Source organism: Pseudophryne corroboree, chromosome 2 (assembly GCF_028390025.1).
Source record: "Pseudophryne corroboree isolate aPseCor3 chromosome 2, aPseCor3.hap2, whole genome shotgun sequence".
NCBI classification, from domain to species: Eukaryota; Metazoa; Chordata; class Amphibia; order Anura; family Myobatrachidae; genus Pseudophryne; species Pseudophryne corroboree.
Window position 1 is genome coordinate 892,915,551 of NC_086445.1, and position 21,588 is coordinate 892,937,138.

At 45.4% G+C, this 21,588-nt stretch overlaps 1 long non-coding RNA gene across 1 annotated transcript in view; it reads left to right on the forward strand.

Moving 5' to 3' along the window:
* Positions 1 to 21,588, forward strand: part of LOC134986508 (uncharacterized) — a 137,601-nt gene that overhangs the window by 75,005 nt on the left and 41,008 nt on the right. The window contains exon 2 of the long non-coding RNA XR_010192382.1: positions 11,500 to 11,596. This is a non-coding gene — a long non-coding RNA (uncharacterized LOC134986508). The remainder of the gene's footprint in view (positions 1 to 11,499; positions 11,597 to 21,588) is intronic.

Genomic DNA, 21,588 nt, shown 5'->3' on the forward strand with positions numbered 1-21,588 from the left:
GATATATATATATTTTTTATATCATTATTTATCATCCAGTCGCAGCAGACACAGTACGGTAGTTCACGGCTGTAGCTACCTCTGTGTCGGCACTCGGCAGTCCATCCATAATTGTATACCACCTACCCGTGGTTTTTTTTTCTTTCTTCTTTATACATACATACTACTACATCTCTTTATCAACCAGTCTATATTAGCAGCAGACACAGTACAGTACGGTAGTTCACGGCTGTGGCTACCTCTGTGTCGGCACTCGGCAGTCCGTCCATAATTGTATACCACCTAACCGTGGTTTTTTTTTCTTTCCTCTTTATACATACATACTACGACATCTCTTTATCAACCAGTCTATATTAGCAGCAGACACAGTACAGTACGGTAGTTCACGGCTGTGGCTACCTCTGTGTTGGCACTCGGCAGTCCGTCCATAATTGTATACCACCTAACCGTGGTTTTTTTTTCTTTCTTCTTCATACATACATACTACGACATCTCTTTATCAACCAGTCTATATTAGCAGCAGACACAGTACAGTACGGTAGTTCACGGCTGTGGCTACCTCTGTGTCGGCACTCGGCAGTCCGTCCATAATTGTATACCACCTAACCGTGGTTTTTTTTTCTTTCTTCTTCATACATACATACTACGACATCTCTTTATCAACCAGTCTATATTAGCAGCAGACACAGTACAGTACGGTAGTTCACGGCTGTGGCTACCTCTGTGTCGGCACTCGGCAGTCCGTCCATAATTGTATACCACCTAACCGTGGTTTTTTTTTCTTTCTTCTTTATACATACATACTACGACATCTCTTTATCAACCAGTCTATATTAGCAGCAGACACAGTACAGTACGGTAGTTCACGGCTGTGGCTACCTCTGTGTCGGCACTCGGCAGTCCGTCCATAATTGTATACCACCTAACCGTGGTTTTTTTTTCTTTCTTCTTCATACATACATACTACGACATCTCTTTATCAACCAGTCTATATTAGCAGCAGACACAGTACAGTACGGTAGTTCACGGCTGTGGCTACCTCTGTGTCGGCACTCGGCAGTCCGTCCATAATTGTATACCACCTAACCGTGGTTTTTTTTTCTTTCTTCTTCATACATACATACTACGACATCTCTTTATCAACCAGTCTATATTAGCAGCAGACACAGTACAGTACGGTAGTTCACGGCTGTGGCTACCTCTGTGTCGGCACTCGGCAGTCCGTCCATAATTGTATACCACCTAACCGTGGTTTTTTTTTCTTTCTTCTTCATACATACATACTACGACATCTCTTTATCAACCAGTCTATATTAGCAGCAGACACAGTACGGTAGTTCACGGCTGTAGCTACCTCTGTGTCGGCACTCGGCAGTCCGTCCATAATTGTATACCACCTAACCGTGGTTTTTTTTTCTTTCTTCTTTATACATACATACTACGACATCTCTTTATCAACCAGTCTATATTAGCAGCAGACACAGTACAGTACGGTAGTTCACGGCTGTGGCTACCTCTGTGTCGGCACTCGGCAGTCCGTCCATAATTGTATACCACCTAACCGTGGTTTTTTTTTCTTTCTTCTTCATACATACATACTACGACATCTCTTTATCAACCAGTCTATATTAGCAGCAGACACAGTACGGTAGTTAACGGCTGTAGCTACCTCTGTGTCGGCACTCGGCAGTCCGTCCATAATTGTATACTAGTATCCATCCATCTCCATTGTTTACCTGAGGTGCCTTTTAGTTGTGCCTATTAAAATATGGAGAACAAAAATGTTGAGGTTCCAAAATTAGGGAAAGATCAAGATCCACTTCCACCTCGTGCTGAAGCTGCTGCCACTAGTCATGGCCGAGACGATGAAATGCCAGCAACGTCGTCTGCCAAGGCCGATGCCCAATGTCATAGTACAGAGCATGTCAAATCCAAAACACCAAATATCAGTAAAAAAAGGACTCCAAAACCTAAAATAAAATTGTCGGAGGAGAAGCGTAAACTAGCCAATATGCCATTTACCACACGGAGTGGCAAGGAACGGCTGAGGCCCTGGCCTATGTTCATGGCTAGTGGTTCAGCTTCACATGAGGATGGAGGCACTCAGCCTCTCGCTAGAAAAATGAAAAGACTCAAGCTGGCAAAAGCAGTAGCACCGCAAAGAACTGTGCGTTCTTCGAAATCCCAAATCCACAAGGAGAGTCCAATTGTGTCGGTTGCGATGCCTGACCTTCCCAACACTGGACGTGAAGAGCATGCGCCTTCCACCATTTGCACGCCCCCTGCAAGTGCTGGAAGGAGCACCCGCAGTCCAGTTCCTGATAGTCAGATTGAAGATGTCAGTGTTGAAGTACACCAGGATGAGGAGGATATGGGTGTTGCTGGCGCTGGGGAGGAAATTGACCAGGAGGATTCTGTCGGTGAGGTGGTTTGTTTAAGTCAGGCACCCGGGGAGACACCTGTTGTCCGTGGGAGGAATATGGCCGTTGACATGCCTGGTGAAAATACCAAAAAAATCAGCTCTTCGGTGTGGAACTATTTCAACAGAAATGCGGACAACAGGTGTCAAGCCGTGTGTTCCCTTTGTCAAGCTGTAATAAGTAGAGGTAAGGACGTTAACCACCTCGGAACATCCTCCCTTATACGTCACCTGCAGCGCATTCATAATAAGTCAGTGACAAGTTCAAAAACTTTGGGTGACAGCGGAAGCAGTCCACTGACCAGTAAATCCCTTCCTCTTGTAACCAAGCTCACGCAAACCACCCCACCAACTCCCTCAGTGTCAATTTCCTCCTTCCCCAGGAATGCCAATAGTCCTGCAGGCAATGTCACTGGCAATTCTGACGAGTCCTCTCCTGCCTGGGATTCCTCCGATGCATCCTTGCGTGTAACGCCTACTGCTGCTGGCGCTGCTGTTGTTGCTGCTGGGAGTCGATGGTCATCCCAGAGGGGAAGTCGTACTCGTAAGCCCACTTTTACTACTTCCACCAAGCAATTGACTGTCCAACAGTCCTTTGCGAGGAAGATGAAATATCACAGCAGTCATCCTACTGCAAAGCGGATAACTGAGGCCTTGGCATCCTGGGTGGTGAGAACCGTGGTTCCGGTATCCATCATTACTGCAGAGCCAACTAGAGACTTGTTGGAGGTACTGTGTCCCCGGTACCAAATACCATCTAGGTTCCATTTCTCTAGGCAGGCGATACCGAAAATTTACACAGACCTCAGAAAAAGAGTCACCAGTGTCCTAAAAAATGCAGCTGTACCCAATGTCCACTTAACCACGGACATGTGGACAAGTGGAGCAGGGCAGGGTCAGGACTATATGACTGTGACAGCCCACTGGGTAGATGTATGGACTCCCGCCGCAAGAACAGCAGCGGCGGCACCAGTAGCAGCATCTCGCAAACGCCAACTCTTTCCTAGGCAGGCTACGCTTTGTATCACCGGTTTCCAGAATACGCACACAGCTGAAAACCTCTTACGGCAACTGAGGAAGATCATCGCGGAATGGCTTACCCCAATTGGACTCTCCTGTGAATTTGTGGCATCGGACAACGCCAGCAATATTGTGTGTGCATTAAATATGGGCAAATTCCAGCACGTCCCATGTTTTGCACATACCTTGAATTTGGTGGTGCAGAATTATTTAAAAAACGACAGGGGCGTGCAAGAGATGCTGTCGGTGGCCAGAAAAATTGCGGGACACTTTCGGCGTACAGGCACCACGTACAGAAGACTGGAGCACCACCAAAAACTACTGAACCTGCCCTGCCATCATCTGAAGCAAGAAGTGGTAACGAGGTGGAATTCAACCCTCTATATGCTTCAGAGGTTGGAGGAGCAGCAAAAGGCCATTCAAGCCTATACAATTGAGCACGATATAGGAGGTGGAATGCACCTGTCTCAAGCGCAGTGGAGAATGATTTCAACGTTGTGCAAGGTACTGATGCCCTTTGAACTTGCCACACGTGAAGTCAGTTCAGACACTGCCAGCCTGAGTCAGGTCATTCCCCTCATCAGGCTTTTGCAGAAGAAGCTGGAGACATTGAAGGAGGAGCTAACACGGAGCGATTCCGCTAGGCATGTGGGACTTGTGGATGGAGCCCTTAATTCGCTTAACAAGGATTCACGGGTGGTCAATCTGTTGAAATCAGAGCACTACATTTTGGCCACCGTGCTCGATCCTAGATTTAAAGCCTACCTTGGATCTCTCTTTCCGGCAGACACAAGTCTGCTGGGGTTGAAAGACCTGCTGGTGAGAAAATTGTCAAGTCAAGCGGAACGCGACCTGTCAACATCTCCTCCTTCACATTCTCCCGCAACTGGGGGTGCGAGGAAAAGGCTCAGAATTCCGAGCCCACCCGCTGGCGGTGATGCAGGGCAGTCTGGAGCGACTGCTGATGCTGACATCTGGTCCAGACTGAAGGACCTGACAACGATTACGGACATGTCGTCTACTGTCACTGCATATGATTCTCTCACCATTGAAAGAATGGTGGAGGATTATATGAGTGACCGCATCCAAGTAGGCACGTCACACAGTCCATACTTATACTGGCAGGAAAAAGAGGCAATTTGGAGGCAATTGCACAAACTGGCTTTATTCTACCTAAGTTGCCCTCCCACAAGTGTGTACTCCGAAAGAGTGTTTAGTGCCGCCGCTTACCTTGTCAGCAATCGGCGTACGAGGTTACATCCAGAAAATGTGGAGAAGATGATGTTCATTAAAATGAATTATAATCAATTCCTCCGCGGAGACATTGACCAGCAGCAATTGCCTCCACAAAGTACACAGGGAGCTGAGATGGTGGATTCCAGTGGGGACGAATTGATAATCTGTGAGGAGGGGGATGTACACGGTGATATATCGGAGGGTGATGATGAGGTGGACATCTTGCCTCTGTAGAGCCAGTTTGTGCAAGGAGAGATTAATTGCTTCTTTTTTGGGGGGGGTCCAAACCAACCCGTCATATCAGTCACAGTCGTGTGGCAGACCCTGTCACTGAAATGATGGGTTGGTTAAAGTGTGCATGTCCTGTTTTGTTTATACAACATAAGGGTGGGTGGGAGGGCCCAAGGACAATTCCATCTTGCACCTCTTTTTTCTTTTATTTTTCTTTGCGTCATGTGCTGTTTGGGGAGGGTTTTTTGGAAGGGACATCCTGCGTGACACTGCAGTGCCACTCCTAAATGGGCCCGGTGTTTGTGTCGGCCACTAGGGTCGCTAATCTTACTCACACAGTCAGCTACCTCATTGCGCCTCTTTTTTTCTTTGCGTCATGTGCTGATTGGGGAGGGTTTTTTGGAAGGGACATCCTGCGTGACACTGCAGTGCCACTCCTAAATGGGCCCGGTGTTTGTGTCGGCCACTAGGGTTGCTAATCTTACTCACACAGTCAGCTACCTCATTGCGCCTCTTTTTTTCTTTGCGTCATGTGCTGATTGGGGAGGGTTTTTTGGAAGGGACATCCTGCGTGACACTGCAGTGCCACTCCTAAATGGGCCCGGTGTTTGTGTCGGCCACTAGGGTCGCTTATCTTACTCACACAGTCAGCTACCTCATTGCGCCTCTTTTTTTCTTTGCGTCATGTGCTGATTGGGGAGGGTTTTTTGGAAGGGACATCCTGCGTGACACTGCAGTGCCACTCATAGATGGGCCAGGTGTTTGTGTCGGCCACTAGTGTCGCTTAGCTTAGTCATCCAGCGACCTTGGTGCAAATTTTAGGACTAAAAATAATATTGTGAGGTGTGAGGTATTCAGAATAGACTGAAAATGAGTGGAAATTATGGTTTTTGAGGTTAATAATAATATGGGATCAAAATGACCCCCAAATTCTATGATTTAAGCTGTTTTTTAGTGTTTTTTAAAAAAAACACCCGAATCCAAAACACACCCGAATCCGACAAAAAAAATTCGGTGAGGTTTTGCCAAAACGCGGTCGAACCCAAAACACGGCCGCGGAACCGAACCCAAAACCAAAACACAAAACCCGAAAAATTTCAGGCACTCATCTCTAGTCAAATGTCGATTTGTTTTTGATCTTATGTAATGGGTTCACTGGATTGAGAATAGTTTCCTCCGTCTTCCCAAAGTGCTCTCGCAATCTTAATTTTCTCTTGAAGCGGTAGGAATCCAGTTTCCACTGGAAGTCGTCAAATTTGGTGGTGGGTATGAAGGTGAGGCCTTTGTTTAGCAGGCTCTTTTCTTCAATATTCAGGGACCTGCTGGATAAATTGAAGATCATTTCTTCACTGTAGTTTTCTTCTTTTTTTGCTTTGAGGAGCCTTTGCCACTGTCGTCCTCTTCTGGTAAAAGGTCTCCTGTGGCCTCTCGCTGTGCACGAGTGCTTACCCCTAAAGGGGGCTTGCCAATGTTGGGTCTGTTCGATGCCTCTCCCTCGCTCTGTGTTGACTGACCTCCACTCGACGTCTCCGTGTCACCAGCGAATTTCCTAAACCGCCGCTGTCTTGGTCTGTAGTCCCTCTTGTGTCCAGGGAATACTGCCCAGGGATATACTTTGCCTTCTGCGTAATCCTTTTGGACTAGTGCTGATTTGTTTGATTTAAATTTAATTAAATCTCGGCGATATGACTCGACTTGTGTGTTCAACTTGGTCAGCCAATCTGTGTTGGAGTCCTGCTGTAGAGTCGGAAGATGTAGTGTTTCAAATTCTACTTTCTTGAGTTTGATCTCTTTCAGTTCTCTTGATGCTTCAGCAATCACCAACAATATAAGATCCAGACTGCACTTATTTAAGATGGCAGCCCACCTCCGGCAGAATTCTGTATTGAATTTCCCTATCGTAGGGGTATTTCTGATTCTAAATCCCCTGGGGATTTGGCCGCTCCGGTGGTAATCCGATAAAGTGACTCCGTGCAAAAGGAAGTTAATTTCCTTTTTAGACAGTCTTAGTAGTTGGGTATACAATTGCTCAGCAGACTCATTTTTCACAGATGGATCAAAATGTTCTGCGAAGCGTATGGATTCGGCATCTGCATCAGAGAAGCTCCAAGTTTCTCCAGCGGGCAATGTGATGTTCCTGATGCCAGTATTATCCTGCATAACTGCAGGCTAAAAACAATAAGTGCAAGTGTGCACGTAGAGGAAGATGAGATATAAATCTACAGACAGGCGGTGCCTTGCCAGCCGGTGTGTCAAAGAACAGTCTGTCAGAGACGTCATGTATCTTGATTACACCAATAGACAGTCATGTGAAGGCTGGCACTCTCTCCAAACAGCAACAAGTGACCCAGGTGCCTCCTGAAAAAGTCTTGCGACTGCATATAGCAAACGGAAGCAGTGGCACTCTCAGGCTTTACACAGAATTAAATACAGGACACGGCGGTCTCTGCTTAAAGTTCAACGTTTCGATAATTTAATATCGTCATCAGGATAGCAAATATAGATACATACACATAATATATACTTACTCACCCCACCTCGTGCAAACCCTCACCGCGGGCGCCGGGTCCTCTGACGACACCCCCCTGCGTCGCGCACTTCCTGTGCGCCCGGCGGCTCACGCGGTAACCTAGCAACCAAACAAAACAACACATCGTGATTCACTTGGCATAGGAACATACACAATATCCCACAGAGAGACGTCCAGAGAAACACTATAGTGAAACACAGTAGGGAGACACAGCAGTGATCAAATAGTATGATATATACCAATATAAATTATCGAAACGTTGAACTTTAAGCAGAGACCGCCGTGTCCTGTATTTAATTCTGTGTAAAGCCTGAGAGTGCCACTGCTTCCGTTTGCTATATTCAGTCGCAAGACTTTTTCAGGAGGCACCTGGGTCACTTGTTGCTGTTTGGAGAGAGTGCCAGCCTTCACATGACTGTCTATTGGTGTAATCAAGATACATGACGTCTCTGACAGACTGTTCTTTGACACACCGGCTGGCAAGGCACCGCCTGTCTGTAGATTTATATCTCATCTTCCTCTACGTGCACACTTGCACTTATTGTTTTTAGCCTGCAGTTATGCAGGATAATACTGGCATCAGGAACATCACATTGCCCGCTGGAGAAACTTGGAGCTTCTCTGATGCAGATGCCGAATCCATATGCTTCGCAGAACATTTTGATCCATCTGTGAAAAATGAGTCTGCTGAGCAATTGTATACCCAACTACTAAGACTGTCTAAAAAGGAAATTGACTTCCATTTGCACAGAGTCACTTTATCGGATTACCACCGGAGCGGCCAAATCCCCAGGGGATTTAGAATCAGAAATACCCCTACGATAGGGAAATTCAATACAGAATTCTGCCGGAGGTGGGCTGCCATCTTAAATAAGTGCAATCTGGATCTTATATTGTTGGTGATTGCTGAAGCATCAAGAGAACTGAAAGAGATCAAACTCAAGAAAGTAGAATTTGAAACACTACATCTTCCGACTCTACAGCAGGACTCCAACACAGATTGGCTGACCAAGTTGAACACACAAGTCGAGTCATATCGCCGAGATTTAATTAAATTTAAATCAAACAAATTAGCACTAGTCCAAAAGGATTACGCAGAAGGCAAAGTATATCCCTGGGCAGTATTCCCTGGACACAAGAGGGACTACAGACCAAGACAGCGGCGGTTTAGGAAATTCACTGGTGACACGGAGACGTCGAGTGGAGGTCAGTCATCACAGAGCGAGGGAGAGGCATCGAACAGACCCAACATTGGCAAGCCCCCTTTAGGGGTAAGCACTTGCGCACAGCGAGAGGCCACAGGAGACCTTTTACCAGAAGAGGACGACAGTAGCAAAGGCTCCTCAAAGCAAAAAAAGAAGAAAACCACAGTGAAGAAATGATCTTCAATTTATCCAGCAGGTCCCTGAATATTGAAGAAAAGAGCCTGCTAAACAAAGGCCTCACCTTCATACCCACCACCAAATTTGACGACTTCCAGTGGAAACTGGATTCCTACCGCTTCAACAGAAAATTAAGATTGCGAGAGCACTTTGGGAAGACGGAGGAAACTATTCTCAATCCAGTGAACCCATTACATAAGATCAAAAACAAATCGACATTTTACCCCATCAGCATGAACCCCTCACTACGCTGCTTTAACCGGTCCTTGGATAAGGCCGCCAAGGGGGTAGTCCAGTTGCTGAAACCATCCAGATCCAATATGTCTAAGTCTGAATGGGCAACCTTGAAAAATTCAAGCAGTGACGACAGCATTGTCATCCGCCCCGCGGATAAAGGGGGCGGGATTGTTATACAAGATCTCCAGATGTACAAAAACGAAATTTATCGTCAACTGGAGGATACTACAGTATACGTGGAATTAACAGCTGATCCCACATCAAGATTTAACCAGGAACTGAGAATGGTTTTGCAGCAAGCAACGTCTGATGGAGTTATCACAAACTCTCTCATGCAATCATTGATACAAGAAAACCCTGTGGCCCCGGTTTTATATACCTTGCCGAAAATACACAAAAATCCAGTGGCCCCGCCTGGTCGCCCCATCATCTCGGCGAGAGAGTCCATTTATTACAAAGTCTCCCAATACCTTGATATGTTTCTTCAGCCCGTGGTTCAAGCACAGAGGACCTACTTAAAGGACACTACCACATTGATTACCCGTTTGCAGAACTTACCAGTACTACCTGCAGATGCCTTTCTATGTACTCTGGACATTGTCAGCCTGTATACCAATATTCCCTATTCAGGGGGCTTGGAAGCAGTCTTTCGGCTCCTGTCAACTAGCCTCATCTATACAGGTCCAGATGTGTCGTTCTTCTTGAAACTATTAGAACTGACCCTCAAAAGGAACTACTTTCTTTTTGATTCACGTTGGTTTGTCCAACAGCAGGGCTGTGCTATGGGGTCTTGCGTGGCGCCAGCATTCGCAAACACGTATATGTTTGAGGTCGAACAACAGGCATTCTTCAGTGACAGCAACGTGGCAAAAAAGATTTTATTCTTCACACGCTATATTGACGACCTGCTATTAATTTGGACAGGAACAGAAGCGGAATTTTCCGATCTGATGGCAGGGGTCAATTCCATGGAAGGTACCATTCGATTTACCTACCAGATGAGTACACAATCTGTGAACTATCTAGATGTTAAGATCTCCCTCTCGAATGGCAGACTATACACTGGACTATACAAAAAGGACACAGATAGGAATACTATCTTGCATGGAAGGAGCCAACATCCAGCTGCCACGAAGAATGGTCTCCCGTTCTCCCAGTTCCTAAGAATCCACCGTATCTCTGACGATCTGTCCGAGACTAACAAAGAAATTGATACCATGATCAAACAGTTTGTCCTGAGAGGATATGACTACAACAACTTGATCAAAGCGAAGAGGAGGGTATTAGCCATTCCTCGTTCAGACACCCTGGTTCCGTCAACAAGAAAGAGCAAACAGCGGAAGGACATTGTACCGTTCGTACAACGCTTCAACCCGGCCAGTCCCGCTATTGCCAAGGCGACGAAGAATCTTTGGCCTGTGGTTACTTCCGATCCAGACCTTCTGATGTTGAGCAACTCCAGAATAATGGCCAGTTACACCAGAAATCGCAACTTGAAGGACTTGTTAGTCAAGAATGACATTTCAGGTAGAAAAGACAGCAGTCCCATCACGTTTCTCTCGAGGAAGCCGGGGTGCTATCGGTGTACTGGATGTACCACATGTAGTTACATGGAACCTGGCAGCTCGTTCTCCCACCCACACTCGGGGGAACGGATTGCCATCAGACAGATATTAACGTGCAGCAGCACATATGTGGTATACATTATTCGCTGCCCTTGTGGTCTTCTTTATGTTGGGAAGACCACCAGGCAGTTTAAAGAGCGCATGGCGCTTCACAGGTCTGCCATTCGTAGTGCTCTTGAGGGGGGCAAAGGTGGCCTTAATCAACCTGTTGCCAGACATTTTAAACTCCTCAATCATGGCCTTGCGACACTCAGGTATAAAATCATCGACTGTGAGCCTAAACGACTCAGAGGGGGTGACAGAGGTAAAGCCCTCCTTCAGAGAGAAACACGTTGGATACATCGGCTCAACACGATTGCACCTAAAGGACTTAATGAGTATCTTCCTCTGAATTGCTTTTTATAAATGCCTTTTGTGTTAATGTGTTTTGACAGCTTGCACCATCAGGACCCAGTACGTGCACACCACCCTGGGTGATGGATTAACCTGGAGTGGGTACACGACTGGGTTACAATGCTGTGGGTTCCAGTCAAGGTAGTCAGCATATCATCAGTTTAATTCATATGTACTGATGTACACATTTACATTGCCTAATCTCTTCTTGCATCACTCCTTGTTTAGAAGGTAAAGTACCACAATACCATATTTTTATGACTATGTGGATTCGGAGGTTATATTGGTATATATCATACTATTTGATCACTGCTGTGTCTCCCTACTGTGTTTCACTATAGTGTTTCTCTGGACGTCTCTCTGTGGGATATTGTGTATGTTCCTATGCCAAGTGAATCACGATGTGTTGTTTTGTTTGGTTGCTAGGTTACCGCGTGAGCCGCCGGGCGCACAGGAAGTGCGCGACGCAGGGGGGTGTCGTCAGAGGACCCGGCGCCCGCGGTGAGGGTTTGCACGAGGTGGGGTGAGTAAGTATATATTATGTGTATGTATCTATATTTGCTATCCTGATGACGATATTAAATTATCGAAACGTTGAACTTTAAGCAGAGACCGCCGTGTCCTGTATTTAATTCTGTGTAAAGCCTGAGAGTGCCACTGCTTCCGTTTGCTATATATATATATATATAGTGCTGCAGTGGTGGTGGGCTGCCTGGCGGTGCCCGTCCACTGCTGGCGTCCCTGGCGAGTGCCATCCTGATTAAGAGGTAGATACGCCCCTGGAGAGATACACAGTGGAGAAACATCAAGTACTAACCAATCAGTTCCTGTTATTTTTCACACACAGCCTTTAAAGTAACAGGAGATGATTGGTTGCTACTTCATCTCTCTTCACTTTATCTCTCCCCAAGCTTCGATACACCTACCCCAAGTCTGATTCGCATCTAAAGTAGTAGCTATGCTCAGAAATCCTATGAACATCTGCAAGTATTCTGAGTCAGCTGTATTTATGCAAATGCACTGGACCCCCAATTTGTGACAAGAGTCCTCTTTGCTATTACAGTATCTGCATTTGCACTGAAATGGGACGGTCTCTGCATACACTACACTTACCTTTAGAGAGCCTTCAACTCCAGCTGCGCACCCACAGGCATAGCCAGATTAAGGGGGGGATGCAGGGAATACTGTACCCCGGGCCCCCCATTGTCAGGGGGCCCCCCGGCCAGAGCACACTGACATCACTAGCTTTACCTCTTAAGCAGCAGTAGAACCAGCAGCCAGAGTATGAGCAGGACAGTATGCAGTGTAGGTAGAGACATAGGAGTATCATGTTTCATGAACTACTGACAGAGCTTTCTGACCAGAGGAGAGATAGTAGGGTGGAGAGAGCTGTAAGTGACCCAGTGATCCCAGCTTCTCCTCCTCCCCACCTGGGTGTCTGAGTCCTGTGTAAACAGTTATGCAACTAAACCATTTGGGTCTAGAGATAGAGACACACACAGAGTCCTCCTGTGTCCTGTCCCAGTGTGTAAGTAGTACAGAGGCTGCTGCTTCCTGCATGTGACAAGATAAATTATTTTATTTTTCTATGTGTATTTTAAGTTGTTTTTGTTCCACTACAAGAAAAGTTTATAAAATAGTTGTCTTTCAGTTAGGTGGAGCTATAAACAGTACCCAGGCATTATTAAACTATTAGTATTATACACCATTAATAATAATAATAATTTTATTTATATAGCGCTCTTTCTCCAATAGGAATCAAGGCGCTTAACAGATACATAGCATAATATAGTACAGAAAATAATGAAGTACAGAACAGCTTTTCATAAAATACAGAAGCATGGAGATACTAAAGGGATAATTATGGGACTGATTGAGTAAAAAGGAATGTCTTGAGTCTACTTTTGAAGGATTCTATAATTGGGGCTTCTCGCACAGTGCGGGGAAGTGAGTTTCATAGAGTCGGAGCCACATGACTAAAAGCTCGACCCCTGGATGAATTACGGGAGATTCTAGGTACTGCTAAAAGTCCTTCATCTACAGATCGCAGTAATCGAGTGGGGCAGTATGGGGTCAGTAGCTGCTTCAAGTACCTTAGGCCCTGGTCATATAGTGCTTTGAAACTCAGAAAGCCAATCTTGAAGATGATTCGCCATCCTACAGGCAGCCAGTGAAGGGAGTAGAGTATGGGTGTTATGTGGCTAGAACGGGGCTGGTCGGTTAACAGCCTGGCAGCTGTGTTTTGCACCAGCTGTAAGCGGTGCAATTCTTTTGCTGGGAGACCAAGGTAGAGGGCATTACAGTAGTCTAATCGAGACAATAAAAATGCATGGATGACTTTTGGCAGATCATCTGAGGCAATTAAGTGCTTGATTCTGGCGTTGTTCCTCAGGTGAAAGAATGAGGATTTGATTGTGGCTGATATCTGATGTTTAAGTGTCAAGCCACCATCCAGGACAACGCCAAGATTCCGCACACGATCAGTGGTTTGTAATTCTGAATCCCCAAGTGTAAGTCCAGTTGGTTGGCTATGCTGCAGTCTTGTCCTTTGATGTTGCGATCCTATCATAAGGACCTCTGTTTTATCCAGGCCAGTACTGGAGTTCAGCTAGACAGCCATTTAGGGTTGCTATTTGGTTATCAGTGCCCGGAGCAAAGGACAAGTACCATTGGTTTAAATTTAATATACACAATCTATACCTCCCACCATGACCCATTCCAGGAGGGACAAAATGCTTTCTACCTGGACTTCCTTCTTAATTTATGATTGCAAACACCTGTGTTGAAATACCTTTCTTATCCATTAAATAGTTCAACACAGGTGACGCCAATCATATATTAAGTGGGAAGTCCAGGTAGAGAGCATTTTGTCCCTCTTGGAATGGGACATGTTGGGAGGTATGCACAATTTAATATACATCCCCCACCTTTCATCGGGGCCCCCCTGTCTTAAGTGCCCCGGGCACCCCCAAGGCTTAATCTGGCCCTGCCCACAGGATATTTCTTCTATGTGTGAGTGCCCTATTGCCGCCCCATTGTCACTCAGTAATGTCCATTAAAAAATAATAATAATAATAATAATAATAATAATTATTATATATATATATATATATATATATAGCAAATACCACTTATTTTTCACAAAGTGTCCTGAACCATAAGGACTAGATACTTGAAATATTGGACAGTAGCTTGCTATTGTAAGATAGGCACCCACCAACAAGGGCTTTATCAAATTTTCACCCACAAAGGGATTAAAAGGAGTGAGATGATTATTGTGAATTTCCCCCTCACAGAGGAGAATTACCCAGCCGGGTCTTTAAAGAATGCATAGTGCCGGCGATGCCAAGTCGCGGAGGGGAGAGGACACAATGCTCTATTCCTGGACTTCCTTGCCAGTGCCAGTTGCAGAGCAGTCCATTATTCAAATAGGGGAGCCACATCAACTGCCACCCCTAAACACTTAAACATCGCTGGGTGTGCCTCCCCTATTTGAATAATGGACTGCTCTGCCACTGGCAAAGAAGTCCAGCCCAATGGTCCAGGAGATTTTGTGATGAATCAGAGGTATTTGCCATGTATATATATATATATATATATATATATATATATTATTTTTTAGTTCAGATATAAGTACTTAACTAACCTATTTCCAGTCAGGAGAGAATAGTGTCTCACTTATCAGAGGTTGACCTATCACTTGAACTAAACATTGACAAACCTCTCAGAGAGCAATAGAAGAAAAGTAGACATAGATATTTTGAATCTTAAATGCATTAAAGGAATAATTGATAGTCAGCAACCGCTTATCTGCTGTGTACAGGGCACCTGCAGCTCTCCCAGTGGCCTTAAGTGTTTTGTAAAAATATTTACCTTTTTACCTCAAAGGAGGATCCCTAAAGAGAGTGACAAGCCATGCAAGGAGACCTAGGACCCTTAGAAATACAGTCAGCCTTTCCTTGCAAACCTTACATATTTAACATACAGCGGGTGGAGCTTGGACTGTCGTCCCAGCATTTTCAGCACTGAGCAGGGCAGCATCAGAGACAGGACGGGGCAAGGAAGAAAGCAGATTATTTTCCAGCCTTTTGACAGCATCAATCCGGGGAAAGCCCGCCCAGAGGTGCGGCCTGCCAAAGATTGGCAGCGGAGGGCACAGCATATCCTGTTGTAAGTCTAAATGCTGATATTCTGTGATAAATTAATCAGTTAACTTTAGGAATATCCCATTGTCCAGAAAAGAAGACACAAAGATCCGAATCCATTCGAGTTTGTCTTTTTTTTTGAAGTGTCATCTCGATAATTTACTAAGCACAAATCTCAGCAGCGTTGGGGCTATTCGTATTGCGATACACTGCCGTCCACAAAAATATGAATCAATAGACCATCAGTCAAATCTGTTATTTTATACAACACGGGAATTTACTAAGAATTCGTATTCCCAATCACTGTCGACAATGGGAGTCATTCCGACCCGATCGCTCGCTGCAGTTTATCGCAGCGCAGCAATCGCGTCAAATCTGTGCATGCTGGATGGCCGAAGGCTGTTGTACCCTAGCGATCGCCTCTGCCTGATTGATAGGCAGAGGCGGTCGCTGGGCGGGAGGGGGCTGGACGGCGGCGTTAAGTCGCCGTTTAGGGGGCGCGGTCCGGCCAACGCAGGCGTGGCTGGACTGTTGGGGGGGGGGGCGGGCCGCGGCGGCTGCATGACGTCACACGCAGCCTCTGCGACCCGAGCAGCGAAGAGGTTCTCCCAGCCAGCTGCAGTTACTCCTCAAATGCAAAAGCATCGCCGCTGTGCAAAGCTTTTGCATTTTGGGGGGATGGGGAGGGCGCACTGACATGCGGGGTGGACTAGCCCTGTGCTGGACGTCCCCCCACATGTCTGAGTGCCTGATCGTAGCTGTGCTAAATTTAGCACAGCTACGGTCAACTCGGAATGACCCCCAATAGCAAAACAGTTGCGGAAAAGCATGGAATTCGTACAGAAATAGAACTTTCAAGCAGAACTGCTTAGTAAATATACCCCAGAGATTCCTATTCAGTAAAAACCATTTATTGTTTTGGTGTGTTCTCGGGTGGATTCATGGAGGGGCACTTTCATTCTACCAGCTCTCAACGACATCTTACCACACGTGAGCCTATTTTAAAAGCAGTATTAAATTTGCTTAAATACCAGAGCTTTTCATCCCTTTGTGATTATACTTGATATTCCGTAGCGAAGGACAGGTATTCAGCTAAATTAGAGATGAGCGGGTTCGGTTCCCTGAGAACTGAAGCCTACCAGACTTCACTACCTGAGCCTGGATCCAATCCCGGCTCGGGTTTTCCCACCTGACTCGGAAACCAGAACGAGGCAAAACGTCATCATCCCGCTGTCGGATTCTCGCGGGTTTTGTATTCCATATAAGGAGCCGCACGTTGCCGCCATTTTCACTCCGGCATTGGAGAGTGTAGTGAGAGGACGAGTCTCCGTCCTCAGTGTCTGTGTGGGAGAGAAAGTGGGGTGACGATTCCAGTGCTGTCTTTTGCTGCTCAGTCCAGTGTAGTGTCTTATGCTGCATCAGTCCAGTCACAGTGGTGGTGTCCTCTGCTGTCATATGTCCAGTGTGGGTGATAATCAATATACTGGCTGTTGGGATCCCGGCGCACAGTATACTGACACCGGAATCCCGACACCCGGCATACCGACACCTTTTTTCCCTCTTGGGGGTCCACGACCCCCCTGGAGGGAGAATAGATAGTGTGGCGTGTGTGGCGTGCATGCCAGCAGCATGGCGAGTGCAGAGAGCCCGCAAGGGGCTCATTTGCGCTTACCCCGCTGCCGGCAAGCCGGCGGTCGGGATCCCGGTGCCGGTATGCTGGTCACCAGGAACCCGGCCACCGGCAACTCATGCCACACCCATCCAGTGTAGCTGTATAAGTCCAGTACAGTGGTGCTGTGTTGTCCTGCATCAGTACAATGGTAGTGTCTTGTGCTGCATCAGTCCAGTCACAGTGGTGGTGTCCTCTGCTGCCATATGTCCAGTGCTGCTGTATAAGTCCAGTCCAGTGGTGCTGTCTTGTGCTGCATCAGTCCAGTGGTGGTGTCTTGTGCTGCATCAGTCCAGTCACAGTGGTGGTGTCCTCTGCTGCCATATGTCCAGTGCTGCTGTATAAGTCCAGTCCAGTGGTGCTGTGTTGTGCTGCATCAGTCCAGTGGTGGTGTCTTGTGCTGCATCAGTCCAGTCACAGTGGTGGTGTCCTCTGCTGCCATATGTCCAGTGCTGCTGTATAAGTCCAGTCCATTGCAGTGGTGCTGTGTTGTCCTGCATCAGTCCAGTGGTGGTGTCCCTGTGAAGCTGTATAAGTCCAGTGGTACTGTCGTACATGTCCAGTGATACTGTCGTATAAGTCCAGTGATACTGCCTTATAAATCCAGTGTTACTGGTGTATAAATTCAGTCCAGTGATACTGTTGTATATGTCCAGTGGTACTGCCGTATAAATCCAGTGGTACTGCCGTATAAATCCAGTGGTGCTGGCGTATAAATACAGTCCAATGGTACTGCAGTCTAAATCCATTCCAGTGATACTGTCGTATATGTCTAGTGATAATGCCATATAAATCCAGTGATACTGCCATATTTGTCCAGTGGTACTGTCGTCTAAGTCCAGTCCAGTGATACTGTCATATATGTCCAGTGGTACTGCCGTAAAATTCCAGTGATACTGCTGTATATGTCCAGTGGTACTGCCGTATAAGTCCAGTGACACTGCCATATACAGGTATGTCCAGACTGCCGTATATGTCCAGTGGTACTGCAGTATATGTCCAGTGGCACTACCGTATAAATCCAGTGGTACTGCCGTATAAATCCAGTGGTACTGGCGTATAAATCCAGTCCAGTGATACTGCCGTATAAGTCCATTGAAACTGCAGTATGTGTCCAGTGGTACTGCAGTATAAATCCAGTGGTACTGCCATATATGTCCAGTGGTACTGCCGTATAATCCAGTCCAGTGATACTGCCGTATATGTCCAGTGGTACTGCCATATAATTCCAGTGATACTGCCGTATATGTCCAGTGGTACTGCTGTATAAGTCAAGTGGTACTGCCATATAAATCCAATGGTACTGCCGTATAAATCCAGTCCAGTGATACTGCCGTATAAGTCCAGTGATACTGCCGTATATATCCAGTTATACTGCCGTATAAATCCAGTGGTACTGCCGTATATATCCAGTGGTACTGCCGTATAAATCCAGTCCAGTGATACTGCCGTATATGTCCAGTGGTACTGCCATATAATTCCAGTGATACTGCCGTATAAATCCAGTGGTACTGGCATAGAAATACAGTCCAGTGATACTGCCATATAAGTTCAGTGATACTGACGTATATGTCCAGGGGTACTACCGTATAAGTCCAGTCCAGTAGTGCTGCCATATAAGTCCAGTGGTGCTGTCCTATGCTGTATATTATTTACTCCAAAAAAAGGGGTTATTAATATTTAATCCAAATAATTTTTACAGGTTTTGCCCTGTGTGGTGTAGAGGTACGCTCTCCTTTGCTTTTGTTATATAACTCAAGAAAAATAATGGAGAACAGAAATTTGGAGGATAAAAAAAGGAAAGATCAAGGACCACTTCCGCCATCCTATCTGACACTGCAGTGCCACTCCTAGATGGATCAGATGTTTGTGCCGCACACTTGTGTTGCTTAGCTTAGTCATACAGCTACCTCATTGTACCTCTTTTACTTCTTTGCATGATGTGCTGTTTGGAGCCTATTTTTTTTAAGTGCCATCCTGTCTGCCACTGCAGTGCCACTCCTAGATGGACCAGGTGTTTGTGCCGCAGACTTGTGTTGCTTAGCTTAGTCCCACAGCCACCTTGGTGCAACCTTTTGGCCTAAAAACATTATTGTGAGGTATGAGGTGTTCAGAATAGACTGGAAATGAGTGGAAATGAATGTTATTGAGGTTAATAATACCATAGGATTAAAATTACCCCCAAATTCTGTGATTTTAGCGGTTTTTATGTTTTTTACAAAAATCATCCAGATCCAAAACCAAAACCCGAAAGGGTGGTTTTGGCAAAACCAATACAGATCCAAAACACGAGCATGGAACCAGAGCCAAAACACAAAACACGAAAAGTGCCCGCTGCACATCTCTAATCTAAATGTGCATCTAAACATACCTAAACATATATATCAAGGATGAGACATGAAAACTTATTTTAAAATTTATCATGGATGACATATGAAGACCTCCTTTTAAATTCTTACCTTAATGGCAATGAAAATGTCATCAACACAGAAAGTCAAAGCTGCTAAACTGAACAATTCAAATATTCATACTAGCTAAATGGAAGTATTTAACAATATGTCAACATTTATCAGTTAAAAAAAAGTTTTTAACACTCTACTGCTACATAGAGAAAGTGTGTAAGTAGTCAGCGCTTGGTCTGTAACATCCATATAATACAACCGGTACTAAATCAATAAAACATATGGCGCTAAATGCAAGCATGCAGCGTATACAAACTCATCTCTATTTAATATATAAAGATTTATTACATGATCATTCATGAATATAATTAAAATCTTATAGGCCCCATTTATCAGCGATGGATTGGAGCAATTTCCCTGATCACCTGATGCTGGGGTTGGGGATTTAGAGATATCCAACAGGGTGGATTCCCCTTATTTGCCTTTGCCGATACCGATCTAAACTTGATTGTGATTGGCAAATGGGGATTTTTAACATGCAGAATTTCCTCGATTCCCCGACAGATCACATGGCAACTGACTGATATTTTTTAATGGTGGATCGGCGGAACAAATCATACTTGGGAATCAGTAACTTATGGCACACATTACACGAGATTCTAAAATAATATCTTATAATATAATAAATATAATATAAAATAATAATACAATTCTAAAATAATATTGTAGAAATGTATTATTTTGTCAGTGCATCTCTTAGTCTCACTACAAACAAATGGGAGTTTGTGTTATAGATATTAACAGCTGAGGATAGTCACAGTTAGGACAAAGTGGAGTTAACATGAACGTTATCTTGCTACTTCATATATCACAGGCACATTATGTGAACATGCCAGAAATGAACTCTTCTGGGAACTATAGCAAGTACAGTATATCTAACCCTCAATCTACCAGTGACGTGCGGTGTCATACTCCAGAATAAGCCAGAGTTCTGAGTATATATAGTAATAAAAAAATACAAAGAATATATTAGAAATATCTTCTGTGTATTATTCTAATAATTTTTATAGTCAAAACAAAAAAAGTCTATGGCAGGTGAGGCAGTACCTTCCATGCCTACCTTGTCTGCACATCTCTGATCAACACTCACCAAATTTCCAGCTGTAAATACTGCTGCACCTGTGTGTAATGCCCACATGAACCTTTTGGCTTGTATATAGGGGGTAATTCCAAGTTGATCGCAGCAGGAATTTTGTTAGCAGTTGGGCAAAACCATGTGCACTGCAGCGGAGGCAGCTATAACATGTTCAGAAAGAGTTAGATTTGGGTGGGTTATTTTATTTCTGTGCAGGGTAAATACTGGCTGCTTTATTTTTACACTGCAAATTAGATTGCAGATTGAACACACCACACCCAAATCTAACTCTCTCTGCACATGTTAAATCTGCCTCGCCTGCACTGCACATGGTTTTGCCCAACTGCTAACAAAATTCATGCTGCGATCAACTTGGAATTACCCCCATTGTGTGCAAATCTAGCTTTGCTACTAGCCTGAGCCTCCTGAGCCATTTAACTCCCCGCATATCCCTGCAATCTACTACACACTGGTGGTCATTCCGAGTTGTTCGCTCGCTAGCTGCTTTTAGCAGCATTGCAAACGCTAGGCCGCCGCCCTCTGGGAGTGTATCTTAGCTTAACAGAATAGCGAACGAAAGAGTAGCAGAATTGCTACTAAATATTTTCTTGCAGCTTTTGAGTAGCTCCAGACCTACTCCTAGATTGCGATAAGCTCGGTCCGTTTAGTTCCTGGTTTGACATCACAAACACGCCAGCCACTTCCCCGTTTTTCCAGACACTCCCGAGTTTTTCCCTGACACGCATGCGTTTCTTAGCACACTCCCGGAAAACGCTCAGTTACCACCCAGAAACGCCCCTTTCCTGTCAATCACTCACCGATCAGCAGTGCGACTGAAAAGCGCCGCACAAGGAACAGCAAAACTGCTAAGTTTTTAGTAAAATAACTAAGCGCATGCGCGTTGCGTGCCATGCGCATGCGCATTTAGCAACAAATCGCAGCATAGCGAAAATCGGCAACGAGCGAACAACTCGGAATGACCACCCCTGTACGGTCTACCTGGTAATTTTACCTTCTATTTTTACTCATCATTGCCATATGCATCCCAATGGGGCATTAGCAGTGCTTAAAAATGCAAAAACAAAATACAGACATCATCCAACTTCAGAATGAATTCTATGGGAGCTGACATCCTAGTGTGGTAGTACACCTAGTCGTGCAAAT